General features: G+C 44.6%; 1 protein-coding gene across 3 annotated transcripts in view; it reads left to right on the top strand.

The window, feature by feature from the left end:
* Nucleotides 1–503: 503 nt before the first annotated feature.
* Nucleotides 504–16,222, top strand: part of Garre1 (granule associated Rac and RHOG effector 1) — an 81,851-nt gene continuing 66,132 nt past the window's right edge. For 2 of the 3 annotated variants that reach the window (XM_041653726.1, XM_041653723.1), the window contains exon 1: nt 504–564. The gene's annotated coding sequence lies outside the window, so the exon portion shown is untranslated. Of the gene's footprint in view, nt 565–10,260; nt 10,282–16,222 lie in introns of those variants that run through there. The other variant, XM_041653724.1, reaches the window with a different exon arrangement.

Raw genomic sequence — 16,222 nt, 5'->3', positions numbered from 1 at the left:
ACCCGTGTCCTCTGGAATCTCAGTCGGTGCTCTTAACCACTGAGCCATTCCTCTGTTTGTTTTACAATCCCCCCCCCTTTCTTTTTTTCTTCTTAGGACCTCAGCTTCTGGCCCTTCCCTGGGGCTAATTCCCTGACCACCCACTAGGTCAGGGTACTCCTTTCCTCTTCCACTTTCCCCTCCTACCATCTGCACTACAACATCATCGCACGGATTGGTGACACTAGTATTCTCTTGCCATCATTCGCGACTCAACTCCTGAGGGTGCTAGTACTATTCCCCTTCTGCACAGCCTGTCAGGTACTGGTGTCTAGCGATCAGTGTTTCAGTCATCAATTTTCAATAATCAATCAAGCAACCGAGACCTCCTACAGAGTGCCGGCAGGGGCTGGAAACCCCGAGAGACTTTGAGCAGTACGGCTGCCCAGCTAGCACGGGGGGAGGGTGGGCTCTGGCCGGGAACCGCAGCGGCCGCCTGGGGCGGGGGCGGGGCCGGCCGCGGACGTCACTTCCGGTGTACACAGCCGGTCCGGGCTGTGCGCTGGGAGCCGGGGCGCGTCGCAGGTGAGGTACGGGCGCCGGTGGGCGCGGGTCTGCGGGGGCTGACTGTGGGTGGGCGGCAGGCGACGGGTCGCCATAGCGGCTGGCATCGAGGCGACCTCGGGGAGCTCCGCTTTCCTCGGCGCCGTCCCTCACTCGTCTGCTGTGGAGGACGTCGGGCTCGGCGGGCGCTGGCAGGGTGGACGGAAGCCCGGAGGGGCCTCTCCGCGCGCGCCCGGGACTGAGACCCTTGGGGGCGCGTCGGCTCTGAAGGACGCCTGACTCTGCTTTGGGCCGCCGCGGGGGATCTGCTCCCGGAAGCTCACTGCGCGGTGCGCGAAGGGCTGGCGGCCTGTGGGCGACCTGGGTCCACGGGCACGGGCGGGCGCTGCTACCCTCAGGCCGCCCCGCGGCTGCTCGGCCGTCCTCGCGCCCCTTCTTGGCTCCCCTCTGAGCCCGTGGGTGCGGCGGGGTCGGGAGGGCCAAGGCTGGGCTAGGGCTAGGAAGGATCCACGCCCGCGGGGCGAGCGCAGGGGTCAGGGGTGTGTCTTCCTGCCCCGCGTGGAGCAAGGGAAAAAGAGCACGCCTGCTTGGCATGATAAGAATTTTGTTTATACTTCAACCAAATTTGCCTGGGAAATTTCTCAGCCTGGGGAGCCCCCAATTTGAAAATAGCTCGTCCGTGCCCTTCCTCACCCACTGCCATTATGAAAGCGATTCATTCTTCTGTCCTTGTAAAAACATTCTCGGCAGCACGCTAGTGTCAGGGGAGAAAATGACCACGGTCCCACAACCTAGGACAATGTGACAACCACTGCTAAGATTTTGGTGACATCAGTCAATGCAGATATATATACATATACACACACGTATGTTTTTATGTGTGTGTGTGTGTGTCATCTTGTATGTTTGTTGTATGTAGACCATCGGGTACCATAATTTATCCAAGCCCTGATGACTACTTGTTTTCCTCTTTGTCACAAGATAAATACTTATGCCAAAAAAGATTTATCTGATTTTTTGTCTTCTTGGGATAAACTTACAAATGGGGGTCAAAGGTAACATTCCTTTTTTCGCCTTGTTGATATATTTGGAAATCTCAAACCCAGTATTGTAGAAAATTCCGTTTATATTTGCTTCTCATAATTGCCTAAAAATTTTTAACCTTTTTGTTTGTTTTTATTTACCCATTTACTTATTTGAGACAGGGTCTCACTGTGTAGACCAGGGTGGTCCTAAACTCACAGAGATCTCTCTACTTCTGCTTCTCAAGTGCTGGAATTAGAACCATAGGCTAACAGGCCCTGCCTTTTTGTTTTTATTTTTATTTTTAAGATCTATTTCCCAAGTGGCAGGGTAGTCATCCAGTAACCGTAATAAACTTTAACTTCCTCAACAAGTCTTATTTTAGGCTTAAGGTTCTAAGAATGTATTTGCAAAGGGCTACTTACAGATTTGATTTGGTATGTGTTTGAATGTTTTTATGTGCCTTGAAAATAATACATTTTTTTCTTTTTGCAATCTTAAAAAATGTCTCCTTTACAAGTTCAGGGAATACTTTACATTTGGTGTAAATATGATATATATACATAGGAAATATATTAAAAGGTTTCGCTGCTGTTCCATTTGCTCTCTGGCTGACATATGATAACGGACTCCATATGAAGAGTGCAGGTTTGTTGTGGCAACTTTTCAGTCTGGCATTTGAGATTCTAATCTTCCTCTATTTTTGCACACGAATACGTAGGTTAGCATTGGAGACCAAGATAGAAAAGTTCTCAGATTCCCTTGGCAAGCCTAGATTTTTTTTCAATCTAAAATTATCTCTGGATTTTTTGGAAGACAGCATGCTTTAAGCATCCTTAAAAAAACAAAAACAAAATCCTAAATACTTACTTTGTCGAGAACGTCAAGTCCCCTACACCAGGAGCTGTGTGTCTCCTTGATCTTCCACGTTCCAGGGACGTCACTATTGAGCTCGGAGGCTAGAACATCCCATGGGTTGTGTGTCCACTCTGTCCCTTCTCCTGTGAGACTTTGTCCTCAGTGGAAAATAATGCTTTTCCTAGATGGACAAAGAATGTTGGCTAGAACAAGGGATTGCTTTGTTTGGGGCGGGAAGAGCACATTACTGGGTCCTCTCAATCAGTATTAATTCAAAAAGAGCCTCAAGTGTTGAGTTGTGCTCTAAATGTTTTTCTGATACTGTCCATGTGAGGGTTTCTTAGTTGGTTGACCCTGCCCGTCACTGCTTGCTCTTCTTCCCGTTTCATTTTGTTTAGTTGTATTTCCTATCTGCCGTGCTTTAGGATCCAACTTAGGACTTTGAGATTTTACTTACTTTATTTTACATGTATGGGCGTTTTGCCTAAATGTGTGGCTGTACCATGAGTGTACAGTGCCCACTGAAGCCAGAAGAGGGCTTCCTGTCCTCTGGGTCTGAAATTACAGGTGGTTGTGAGCTGCCATGTGGGTGATGAGAATTAAACCCAGGTGTTTGCAAGAACAACCAGTGCCCTTAATTTCTGAGCCATTTTTCATCCCCTGATCTCAGAAGTTTGAACATGGTTCGGTGTGCACTACACCACTGCTGCCTCCTCAGATCTTGTGACTGTCATTGTTTGGTGTGGGCAGTCATTCTTGTTGTTATGAATTAGCCTTGCTCTTGGCTGACCACTTCAGAGCAGTGGTAACCATTTTCTTACCTTATCTTTACTGCTCCACTTTGTCTTGCCTGTCTGGTGCCACTTTCTGAGACCTAATCTCATACTTCTTCCCTCCCCTTAATACATGTTCCTCCACTTGTAGTGATATTTCATTTGTATTTTAATAAATAAATAATAAATTAATAAATCTTGCCTGAAGGTCAGTGTTAAGCAGCCACAATAGTTAACCATAGAGGCCAGGCAGTGGTTGCACATACTTTTAATCTCAGCAGCTACCCTAGTTAACCATAGAGGCCGGGAGTTGGTGGTGCACACCTTTAATCCCAGCACTAGAGTAGACTATAAGGCGGAATGAAACAGGAATGTTTTCTCCTTTAGTCTGAAGATTTCAAAGAGTTCAGAGCTCTCTAGTGATTTGACTGTTCTTACTTTTCAGGTTGAACCTCAATATGTGTCTCTGGGTTTTTATTATTCGTGGTGTTTGGTGTCCAACGAGGGGCTCAAACCTACGACCCTGAGATTAAGAGTCTTATGCTCTATTGACTGAGCTAGCTGGCTTGGCCTGTGTGACTGACTAGTATGACTGCTTTGTACTGACCACAGGCAAGATTTATTTATTAAAATGCAAATGAAATAATACATCCATTCACATCCAGAATAGACTTGGAAGTAGAGACCACTTTACTTCACTGTCCCTGGGTCCTTGGAATGACATCTCTACCCCTACTTGGGCTTGGCTTCTCTCTCTCTCTCTCTCTCTCTCTCTCTCTCTCTCTCTCTCTCTCGCTCTGTGTGTGTGTGTTCGTGTGTTCTTCTGCTTTTGTTTTTTGGACATAGAGTCTTGTTGTGTACCCAAGCTACCCTCCAATTTGAGAGATCCTCCTGCTTCAGTCTCCCAAGTGCTGGGAATATAGGCATGTGACTTCATACCTGGCTTCAATTCTGGTTCTTCTGTTAATTCTTTATTTCCTTCTAAATGACCACTAGACATGGAGTCCTTCATCACTTCTAGGGTGAATCTAATGTTCTTACTAGTTGACATCCCACAGTCTCATCTTCCTTAGTGACTCAGGTCACTCTTGTGATTTGCATTCTTCCCTACACCTTTGTGGTTTTTATTTTGAGACAGGGTTTTTCTTATGTAGCGCTGGCTGTCCTGGAACTCACTGTGTAGACCAGGCTGGCCTCAAACTCACAGAGCTCTGTCTGCTTTGCCCTCCTAAGTACTGGGGTTAAAGGCATGTTCCACTATACGTTGCCTCCCCTACACCTTAATTTAGACTTTGTTTCTTTTTTCTTAGGGACTGCTTTAGTTCTACTCTGGTTAGGAAGAATGTAACCTTAGTTAGTTCACAGTCCCCTACAGTATGGGCTATTGTTTTATTGGGAAATCAGAATATAGAGCTAAGAGACAGCCTGGAGAAGACAGAACAGCCATTGCTCTGAAGTGTCTAAAGTACCTAGAAGGGAAACACCAAAAAACTGCCAAATTTCTGGAATATTGCCTGGTTTGTTTCTATTTTTTTCTGTTAATTTATTTTTATGTTTATTGGTGTTTTACCTGCATGTAAGTCTGTGTGAGGTTGTCAGAAACCTTGGAACTGGAGTTACAGACAGGTATGAGCTGCCATTTGGGTGCTGCGAGTTGAACCTAGGTCCTTTGGCAGACCACTGATGATTGAGCTATCTCTCCAGCCCCAAGAATCTTGCCTATTTTGTTCACTGCATTTATCTCCAGGGTCTAGAACACATGGTTCTGGAAACAATTAAGAATTTGTTGAATTCTTAATTCAACATCAGAGATTAAATTAAAAATACACATTTGATATCTATAGAAAAGATACACGCTTAAGCCAAGAGACGTTTTGTAAATAGAGTTAGACAAATTTCAGGGAAGACTTTAAATTCAACCCAAACTGACCCAGCTATAACCCCAAGGAAGGCATGTTTGGAATGTGTTTGTGGCCAGAAAGCTTAAACTTAAATTGTATTCCCCCAAGAAAGACTGAGTTTCTGGCAGAGGTTTGGGATGGTGTCTGTGGAAGTTTGGTACTAACTTAAGAGGTGTGAGGGTTCTCTGTCTGGACTCCTGACCAAGAGTGCTACATAACCCCTGCAGTATCAAAGAGAGGGGCCACCTTGCTTACTTATACCCTGCATAGTTTCATCTGGAAATTTCTTGCCAAAGAGAGGTGTTCAGAGCTCTATCTAAAGTGCCGTAGTAGATTCTGGTCTTGGGACACTGTATGCTGTATCTGTAGAATGGGGAGAGTATGGCTCATTTCTTTTAGTATTGCCGTGAGGACTTCAAGTCTGGTAAAATTCCAGCGAGGGCTAGCTCTTTTGGTGTGTGCACACTCAGTAACCGGCCTCCAGGTCAATGCATCAGTTCTCTTTAAGCCCAGCTAGTGCCTCTGAAACTATTCCTTGGCCTCACTGAGACTGTGGGAAGTGATGACAGACAGGCTCTTCCCAAACTGCTCAGGCAGGAAAGCCAACCTTGAAGGTGTCAGAGGGAAACTTTCTGAAGAAGGTTGAGCTTAGCTGAATAGCGTGGGGAGAGGAGAGTTTGACTCCAGTTCCATTGTAAGAGCAGAGGATGCTTAGGCGGGTGATGGCATGAATGAAGGTGTGGAGGTAAGGCAGCCTGCCGTGCGTAATTAATAGTGCTCTCTGCGCCACTGTGGGCTCACTGCTAGTCGGGTCTGACACTAGGTATTTGGTGTCTATTCCTTTGTGTAGTCTTCACAGCCCTGTGATACATACAGAACTGACATGTTCAGTGTCTGTCACCTCCAGTTAGCCTACGCACTGCTTCAAGGGTACTTCTAAATGTCTTTGTACATTTAAGAGCTTTTTGTGAATGCCGTTCCCAGTGGAGTCTACACCCTCCCCAAATCTTCTATTTCGTGAGACCTCTTAGGTTAAGATGGAAAATAGGCACAACTTAGAGTGAGGGTTAGCCGAGGGTGTGTAGAGCATCACAGTGAGGGTTAGCCGAGGGTGTGTAGAGCATCACAGTGAGGGCCCTGACTGTGATTCTCAGTATCCTTAAACCAAAAATTAAATCACTCCATATGTGTCTGTCTGTTTGAGTTAGAGAGAGAAATAGATCCTGGGGGCAGGTAATAGAAAAAGAATTGGTTGCCTTTGGGATGAGGCTGCAGAAAAAAACTCAGGTTGTTAAGTAATCCAGTCTGCCTCAGCCTCCTGAGTGCTTGCATTACAAGTATGTGTCCACACTGGGTCAAAAACTGTCTCAAATGTGAAATGTATCCTCATCTCGTTTTCAGGAAGAACTAAGTTTGACTTACCCACTTAGATATAATTCTTAGATAGATGCCTTTCCCCCCATTTCTCTGAGGTTAATTTTGAATAGGTTCTGTAGTATAACCACCCCCCTTCCTTTCCTTCTGTCTCTTTCTTTGGTTTTTGAGACAGGGTTTCACTGTGTAGTTGTAGCTATCCTGAAACTCACTCTGTAGACCAGGCTGACTTCAGACTCATAGTGATCCACCTGCAACCTGAATGCTGGGATTAAAGGTGTGCACCACTACTGCCCAGCTCCGACAGTACTTTTAATTTTCTAATGCAAACAGTAAATGTTTAACTACCCTAACATTAAAATAATAATGATTTTGAGACAGGGTTTTGCTGACTAGCCCAAGCTAGCTTCGAACTCAAGATCCTCTTGCCTTAGTCTCCCAAGTCCTGAGATTTCTGGTGTATGCCCCATGCCTTACCTGATTTTACACTGTCTTGGGTATCATTTTATATGCCATGCTTTTTTTCTGTCTATTATTTTCAATTTAAGATGAATACATTTTAAAATAGATGTCTGTGCATACCCAGTCGTGTACAGAGGGAGCAAAGAGCAAGTGCTAGCCAGTCTGCAGTCTCCACACCACCTACTACTCATTAGCCTCTCAGTCGCTCAGCTCTCTTCTCTTTTGAAGAGATCAGTTTGAAAATAGGAGCGGTAATGATGTCTAGGGTTACAGTGTGATTTTTCTTCTTCTCTTTGAGACGTGGTCCAAACCGGCTGTTGGCCTCACACCACAGCAGTTCTCATGCCCCAGCTTCTAGGTGCGAGCCGCCACACTAAGCTTACAGCGAGGCTCTACTGTGTTACTATAAAGCCCTTAGAGCAGATCCTGGCAGGAATGTGTGTTTGTTATTGTGCGCTACAGTAAAGTGAACGTGTGGCTTACATCCATCATGGTGTTGGCAGTTCAGTTGCTAGCACTCACATGGTAGCTCACAGCTGTCTGTAACTCCAGTTCCAGGGGACCTAACACCCATGACAAAACATCAGTGCACATTAAAAAAATATATTTGGTGACAATATCTGGCTGTGTAGCCAGACTAGCCTGGAGCTATTTATTTTCCCCTTTGCCTCTGCAGTGCTGGGATTATGAGTATATGCCATCCCCACCCCCCCGACTTACTGCAGGTCTTTTTTTTTTTTTTAAATATTTATTTATTTATTATGTATACAATATTCTGCCTGTATGCCTGAAGGCCAGAAGAGGGCGCCAGACCTCTTTACAGATGGTTGTGAGCCACCATGTGGATGCTGGGAATTGAACTCAGGACCTTTGGAAGAGCAGGCAATGCTCTTAACCACTGAGCCATCTCTCCAGCCCTTACTGCAGGTCTTGTTCCAAGGGTGATGTGTGTCCCAGACAACCTGACACAAAGGATTGAGAAACAGGAAATAGATTAGAGGGGTCTGTAATTGGGTTATTCTGGTGTTTGTATGCCATTGGTATAAAATGATAGAATGTTACTCTGCCTTTGAACTCATGTCTGGTTTAGGTAATAAATCTCTTAATACAATACATGTGGACCCCTTCCAAGTTGGTTCTTGTAGTTCATGCTGCCATTGTTTGCTTTTCTTTTGGGGACAGGGTCTCACTATGTATTCCTGGCTAGTGCCATTTGTTTTCTTGACAAAAGCGTGTGCACTTACTGTCAGTTTTAAGATTCATCCCTTGAGCCAGGCAGTGGTGGTGCACACATTTAACACCAGCATTCAGGAGGCAGAGACAGGCGGATCTTTGAGTTTGAGGCCAGATTAGTCTACAGAGTGAGGTCCAGGAAGGCCAAGGCTATACTAAAAAACCCTGTCTCAAAAAAAAAAAAAAAATCATCCCTTGATGTGGCATTCCTTTTTAAATTTTTTATTACATTTGAAAGTTTGTTTGTGGCATATGTGGGCATGAGTACCATGGCATACCTGTGGATATCAGAGGATAATAATCAGAGGAATTGGATTTTGGCTTCTACGTTGTGGGTCCTGGGATGGAAATCGGATCATCAGGCTTGGTAGCAAGCAGCTTTACCCACTGACCCATTGAACCATATTACTGACCCTACTTTTAAACCTTTCTCTTTCTTTTTCTGGATTGGGGGGATACTGGGTCAGGGTCTCACTATTTGTATCTCTGGCATTTCTGGAACTCACTGTTTAGACCAAGCTGCCTTGGAACTCACAGAGCTCTGGTAAGCAGTGGGAAGCTTTGAATATAGAATTAGAGCTGGATACTACCACAAAAGCAATCACATTTTCTTACTAAAAATGACTTGGGAATTAGATACTAAAGAGATTCAGTTATGGTTAAGGAACCTGGGAAGAGCTCAGTCTTCTCTACCCTATCACCCTTGTCCCAGAGGCTGAGGAACACTGGCCTGGCTTCCAGACTCTCATGTCCTGGGCTTCAGTGATCTAGGCAAGGAGAGGGGAAAGTGGGCCCTCTCAGCAGCTCCCGAGGACTTGAGCTGCCCCTGAGTCTCAAGGGAGGGGAGAATGGTATGCGTAAGTAACTTTGTCCTGTGCTTTGTAATTTGAGGTGATAGTGCCCCTTCCTCTGCTGTGTCCACCACTTCCTATAGCGCGGGGCTGAAGTGGCAGGGGTGATGAGCAGAGAAGCGGGAAGAACCATGACCTTCTTTTCTTTATCTTGAGCGTACCAGGTGACACTTTTAGTTTGTTGCCTGAGCTCTGAGAGTTGGGGGCCACAGCTGCAGGAAAGTGGGCACTATTTCTGTATGCTTTTAACTTCAGTGATGATTGGGGTCAATTTGACCAGAATGAGGAATCTCTATGCTAGCTCAAGGCCTCGTGAAGAGTGGCTGTTTCTATTTCCTGAGGCTGGAGATGTGCTAAGTCCTGTGCTCCATGGAGTTTAGCTGTGCCATTCTACTAAGGAAACAGCCGCACGAGATTTCAGCTGGCTTGCTTAAGGTCATAGTCACTAAGTGCCTTTCCTTTGGCACATGTTTGCTGAGCAGAAGTTCACATCTAGGTGAATCAGGAGGCCCAGGCCATAGCAATAGCCACTGCATTTTGACAGCACGTGGCTTTCCTGACGTTTGTTTGTATTGGAACATCTTTCACCTAGCAGCAGTAAGGGCCTTACTAGCCTACTGAACTAGGCAGCACTTCCGTATCCCTGATGTCTGGAGCAGAGCTATGTTTATCTCAAGACCTCAGTAGTTGAAAATGTAAAGGCTTATGGCCTGGGAAAGTAGCAGAGTAGGAAGCCAGCATGAGCCTTCCCTGGGTAGGGAGCCCATGGTGAGGAGATTATCATAGAATTTCTACATTTCTGGCCTTTGTATATAACTCAGTGCAAGAATGTTTGCTTAACATGGGCAGAACACTGAGTTTGATACCCATCATACAAAGACACACAGTGTTGCACATCTCTGATGGTGTGATCTGCTGAAATTTTGTCTCTCACTTGCTGGTCTTCTTGACAGATGGTAGGACTTGCAGGGTGTATAAAATTAGAGTCAGCGTTCCCAGCTTGGAGGAGAGACACCGTAGTTATCAATTAGCAAAAATCATTCATGGGTACCTTGCATTTTTGTTTGTTTGATTTTTTTGTTTTGTTTTGTTTTTTGAGACAAGAGCCTTACTGTATATAGCCTAAGTTACTCTTAAATTCTCTATCTCTCTTTTGAGGTTTTTTTTTTTTTTTTTTTTGAGACAGGATATCTCTTTGTAGTCCTGGAACTCACTCTGTAGATCAGGCTGGCCTGAAACTCACAGAGAGTGCTGAGATTACGGGTATGTATTACTGTCTGTGCCCATCCTAAACTAACTCATTCTGTCTCTCTCTCTTTCTCAAGACAGGGTTTCTCTTTGTAGCAGGCTGTCCTGGAACTCACTCTGTAGACTAGGCTGGCCTCACACTCAGAGATCTACCTGTCTCTGCCTCCTGAGTGTTGGGATTAAACCAATCCAATTTAAACTCTTGATCTTCCTCACCAGTTAGAGATGTGTGATACCAGGTCTGGCCAGAAATTACCTTAAATTTGAAATGACTCTAAATTCACATAATACTCCTTCATAGTAAGAAAGGTAATTTCTAATTTTTATTTTGACATATACTACTGAGTAGCAGTGTAGAAGTTTAAGTTTTTAAAAATAATGTTCTATTTTTAAAGATTTATTTTAGGTATATAAATGTCTTATATGCATGTATGTATGTACAACATGTGCATGCATGTGGAGATCAGAAGAGGATGTTAGATCCTTTGGAACTAGAGTTATAGAGAGTTGTTAGCTCCCATGTGGATGCTGGGAATGGAACCCAAGTCCTCTGGAAGAACAGCCAGTGCTCTTAACTGCTGAGCCATCTCTCCAGCCTCTTAAATAGTTTTCTAAAGGACACAATAATAAGTTTGTACTAGTTCAACTTGTTTTGCAAATTTTCAAGCTATTTTTTCTTTTTTTCAGACAGTGTCTTCCTGTGCTCAGCTTGGCCTAGAACTGCCTGTGCTCTGGCCTCAGTTTTCAGAGCGCTGGGTTACACGTGCATGCCATCTTACCTGACTTGAAAATTGTTTTGATGTGATAGTTGAGAAATACCTATTTGATTTTTTTTCCATCATGACAGGAACCCCTGAAATTTGTGGAGCCTCTGAACGAGTAAATACGTTTTTGTATACTAATGAGGTCACTGATGGCTGGCAGCCCTTGAAGAGCTTCAGGCTAGGTGCTAGTTACCTGAACAAACTTAGGTGACATCTGAGGATTGGGACAGGAGGAGGATTTAGTGAATGATCATCAGCAGCTGGGGTTTCATGTCCTGCCTGAGTCATGAGGCCTCCACATATGCCAAGGCTCAGAGCTTCTGGAGGTTTCTAGAGGGTGGCAGGCCTGGAGAGAGTATCACGTCTCTTCATTCAGTCCTTTGTGAGATCCTTTACAATAAACTGGTCAGTGTGAGTAAATCGTTTCTGTAAGTCCTGTGAGGTGCGCTAGAATGTTAGCTAAACTCAAGGAAAGGGTTAGAGGAATCTCAAACCCCGGGTGTGATGGCACAAGCCTGTAATGTCAACACTTAGGAGATGAAGGAGGAGTATCGTGAGTTTAAGACCAGCTATGTAAAGAACCTGGAGTTTTGATAGAAGCAGTCACTTGGGACAGAGATGTCAGAAAGATAATGATCCATAGGATGGATATCCAGATAGATCATTATCTATCTATTTATCTAGATAGATAATTAGAGCCACCTCTTCAGCCCCAGTCTTATAAATGAAAACTTGATCTTATCCGAGCAAACATTTCAGAATTGTAAGAGCCAGCTTTCCCAGATGTGGTAGTACACTGCTGTTATCCTGCGATCAGGAGGCTAAGGCTGGACTGTCTTGAGTTTAAGGTCAGCCTAGGCCACAAGTAAGACTTCCCCCCTGCCCAGCATTGTCAGTCTTTGTTGATGTTATAGTTCAATGTTTGTAGACAGACTCTCCCCAAGAGTCTGCTCTTGATTCTGAGGTTGGTCTTGAACTCATGATCCTAGTGCCTGTGCTTCCCAAGTGGTGAGATGTCAGGCTTGTGCTGTCATGCCCAGTTCTCCTTTTCAGGGTCTGTGTTGTGTTTGGTTTGCAGTGTCTCTGTGGTAAAGTTACTTTGTAAGTTTCAGCACTTTGCTCAATGGTACCAAGTTCTGAAAGGTTATAGCTTTGTAAAAAGAGTAAACATTTTAAATACAGAGTAAAGTAAGTCCTTCAGTCACTAGGAAATCATAGTAATGACTAATGCAGCAGGTCAAGGAATAATTGTATCTTTTTTGTTACTGCTACTAAATAGACATTAATTGTGTTAATGTGAATATGTGCTGATTATCGTCTATCTCATTTACTTTTTCACTATTGATGTAGTAGCTGCTTAAAAAAAAATCCAGAACAGCTGGGTGGTAGTAGTGGTGCACACCTTTAATCTCAGCGCTGGGGAAGCAGAGGTAGGAGCATCTCCATGAGTTCGAGGCCAACCTGGTCTACAGAGAGTTCTAGGACAGTCTCCAAAGCTACACAGAGAAACCCTGTCTCCAAAAACCAAAACCAAACCACAACAAAACAAAGAACTATCACCACCACCACCAACAACAACTAAAAGACTGATTTTTTTCCTCCCATGTTAAAAAAAACACAAACAAGACTAAAACAGTGATTTTTTTTTTAAGATTTTTTTATTCATATGTAAGTATGGTTGTATACGTATATGTGCCTGTGTTTGTTTACATGCGCCATGTGCATGCAGGTGCCCTTTGGGAGCCAGAGGATATTGGATTCTCTCAAACTGGAGTTAGTTGGGAGCGGCCTCATTTGGGTGCTTGGGACCAAACTGAGTCCTCTTTGACCATTCACTCCCATCCATTTCTCTAGCCCCACTAACCCTCAATTTAAACAAAATTAAGCCTATCCCTCAAAGTGACCGTTTAACACATTTGGCTTATCTTTTTGTTGTTTTAAACCTCTGTTATTTTAGAGTAAATCTCAACTATGTTGACTTGGTGGTTAGAGCAGTTTTTCTTCTTAAACGAAATGATCCACTGTTTGTAGATCACAGATATAAAATGCTGTAGAACCACTACTTTGCTTTGGTTTTGTGGAAAAATGCCTTGTTTTGTGGTAAAGTTGATAGAGCAACTGTCAGCTCAGAGGCATTCCCCATCCTGTGTTGATAGATGCTTGAGAGCAGGACCTGCGTGTCTCTTTTGTTCATGTCTGTGTGACTGGGCAGATTCTGTAGGTCGGTCTTCTAGAAGAGCATCAAGCACTTTTAACTACTGAGCCATCTCTCCAGCCCTTCTGTCATTTCTATCTAGAAGAAGAACTTAATCATGACCGCCCAGGACTTTTCCATGGACTGAATGTGTGCTGATAGGATTCACATTTCAGCAGTCCGTGTGAGTCTTTGAATTACATGCTTTACATTGATTTCCATGTAATAGCTGGCGTCCGGCTTTGTCCAGTTTTTTGGTTAAGAGGCTGCCTCTCTTGCACAGAAAATGGTATGGGCTTGCCGGACACAGAAGAGTCATTTCCTTTTCTCTGGCCTTGGCTCGCCCTGCCTGCCTTTCAGTGATTTGTGTTCAGGAAACTGGGCCATGATTACTTTTGTTTCTACTTTGTGAACTTCCTCCCCCACTTCCTATTTTTACTGGCCTTGCACAGGAAATGAGGCCACTCCTCGCTGGCTGATGCTGAGCACTGATTTGAGGTGGCAGAGGATGAAGCCTTAGAGTCTGAGGCATGCAGTACTTTCCACCTTTGGGCCTCCTTCCTCTGGGAGTCACGGGGACATTGTGATAGGGTTGAGGTGATGTCATGTCCTCCTTAGGCCTGGGGGTTGGGGAAGATTGCTGTTCAGTCTTCTGATGCCTTTATTCAGCCTGAACAGCATAGGTAGGTGTTCTGGCTTGGAGCACCAGGGTCAGTTGAAGGGATGGCTCTGCTGCAGGTAAGAATGGGACTGGGGGTAGGGGAGGTAGCACAGTTGGGAAAAGACATGCATGAAGTCCTCAGTTAGGATCTCCGCACTTGCGTGGAAAAGCATTTGGGGCCAGGGAGTATATGGACAGACTCCTGGTGCTCACAAACCAGTCCGTGTGGCGGAGTTAGTGAGTACAGGGGCTTTGAGAGACTGTCAGAAGACGCCCAGTGTTGACCTCTGGCCCCTACAAGCATGTGTACACACAAGCATAGATCTGGAAGTGTGGATTCTGAGTTCTTGAAGTGGCCTTGCTGGCAGGTAGGAAGTAGACTGAGAAACCCTGGCCAGTATTAGGATCTATAGCCAGAATCTTGATCTCTGGGGCTCCCCTTCTTGGAACTCACAAAATAGTTTTTTAAACCACTAAATTAGCATTTACCCATCATCTCTTTCCCAGTGATACCTCTTGGTGTCTTAGGAGCTTGTGGCTATTCAAGTTTGTAGCATTTGTGCAGAAATAGTAACTTTATTGGTCTTGTTTTGAGACAGTACTGTGGTATGTAGCTCAGATTATCCATGAACTGTCATGATCCTCCTGCTTCAGCCCTCTGAATGTAGAGATTGCAGATGTTGTATACTACCACATGGAGCCAAGAAATAATTCCATAATACATTAGGTAGCTTGAAAGTGCTTGAAGCATTTGTTGATCAGGTTTCTCAGTAGTAGTAGTGCTGTTGGCATGTTGGAGTGGATGCAGAGAGGGCTGCTCTGTATCTTAGAGGATGTTTAGCAGGATCTCTGGATTGCTCACAGGAGGCTTTCCATCAGTGCAGGTGCCTTGGACTGGGACACAGCTCAGAGATAGCATGCAGGAGGCAAGCCCTCCCTCCTTTTCTCTGACTTTCCTCTTCTTTTCTCCCTCCGTTCCAGTCTCCTTGGTCTTGCCATATAGCCTAGGATTCCCTCAAACTTACCGTCCTTCTGATGTTACCTCCCAAGTGATTTTTGGATATCTTCTATATGTGTGTGTGTGCATATGAAGATTGTGTAGGAGTGTGTATTGGCCATGGGTGTGTGCAGGTGCCCATGAACATTTTGTGTATGTATGTAGGGACCAAAAGTCAACCTTAGGTATTGCTTTTCAAGAGTCCTTTACCCCGGGCCTGTTTTAGTTTTTGAGACAGTCTCTGTCTGGGACCTGGTATTTGATGATTAGCCTAGTCTGGCTGACTGGCGAACCCCAGGAACTCTCCTGTCTCTGCCTCCCCAGCATTGGGATTGTAAAATCAAACTCCAGTCTTTGCTTTCATGGCAAGTACTTTACTTACTAAACTAGTGGCTCAGCCCTTGATTCTTGAATGTCTTGAGTGAACCCTGCCTTTGAGATCGCAGGCACATACTGGGGAGATGGCTAGTTCTGATAAACTGTGTTTTGGGGCAGTGATGCTGATGTAGAGACAGGATCAGGCAGAACACAACATGGCCTTTAACTCAGTCTTTATTGAAACTGCTTCCAAGACTTCCCAAGAAATGTGAGCATAAGCCCAGAGAGCCTTCCAGATGCTGGGAGGGAACATGTAGACTGGTTGTTTTAGGAGATCGCGGTCCTGATGAAAAACTCAGCCAACTGTCGTGACAAGGAAGATGGGTCATAAAAGAAGTAGATGGTTTTAGGTGAGGGAGGAGGTGGGCTGCTTGGGAAGGGCAGAGGAACACAGTCTTCCCAGGGAGGATATGATGGTGTTTGAGCACTTGAGGATGACTACAGAGGCAACAGAGAACAGTCAGGGTGTAGGACAGCTAAGAGGACATGTCAGAGAGTTTTACCTAAGATGTGGTCTTAGGAGCCAAGAGAGCTGGGATCTAAGAAGGGACAGATTAAGGACCGAATCTTCTATGACATTTTTTTTTGTCTGGTTGGATATTTTAAATTTATGACTATTGAGAGGAAAATTTTTCAAAGTATTTTTTCTGGAGCTCATTTTTAAATATGGTTTGTGTCAGTCTGAACTAAAAACATGGAAACTGCTGGGCTTTGAATTTCATCAACAATGACTTAACTACTCTGCCTGAAGAATTTCCTGCAGTGTCTCCATATTATCCAGGGGAGATGTTTGGGTTTTGCTCTTGGGAGTTGGACATTTTTTTTTTTAAGATTTTATTTATTTATTATGTGTACAACATTCTGTCTCCATGTATGCCCGCAAGCCAGAGGAGGGTTCCAGATCTTATTACAGATGGTTGTGAGCCACCATGTGGGTGCTGGGAATTGAACTCAGGACCTTT

Source organism: Microtus oregoni, unplaced genomic scaffold (genome assembly GCF_018167655.1).
Source record: "Microtus oregoni isolate MIOR12 unplaced genomic scaffold, Mior012 000006F_ref0000085, whole genome shotgun sequence".
NCBI classification, from domain to species: Eukaryota; Metazoa; Chordata; class Mammalia; order Rodentia; family Cricetidae; genus Microtus; species Microtus oregoni.
The sequence above is the reverse complement of the archived record's forward strand: the minus strand, read 5'-3'. Positions and strand labels throughout refer to the sequence as shown.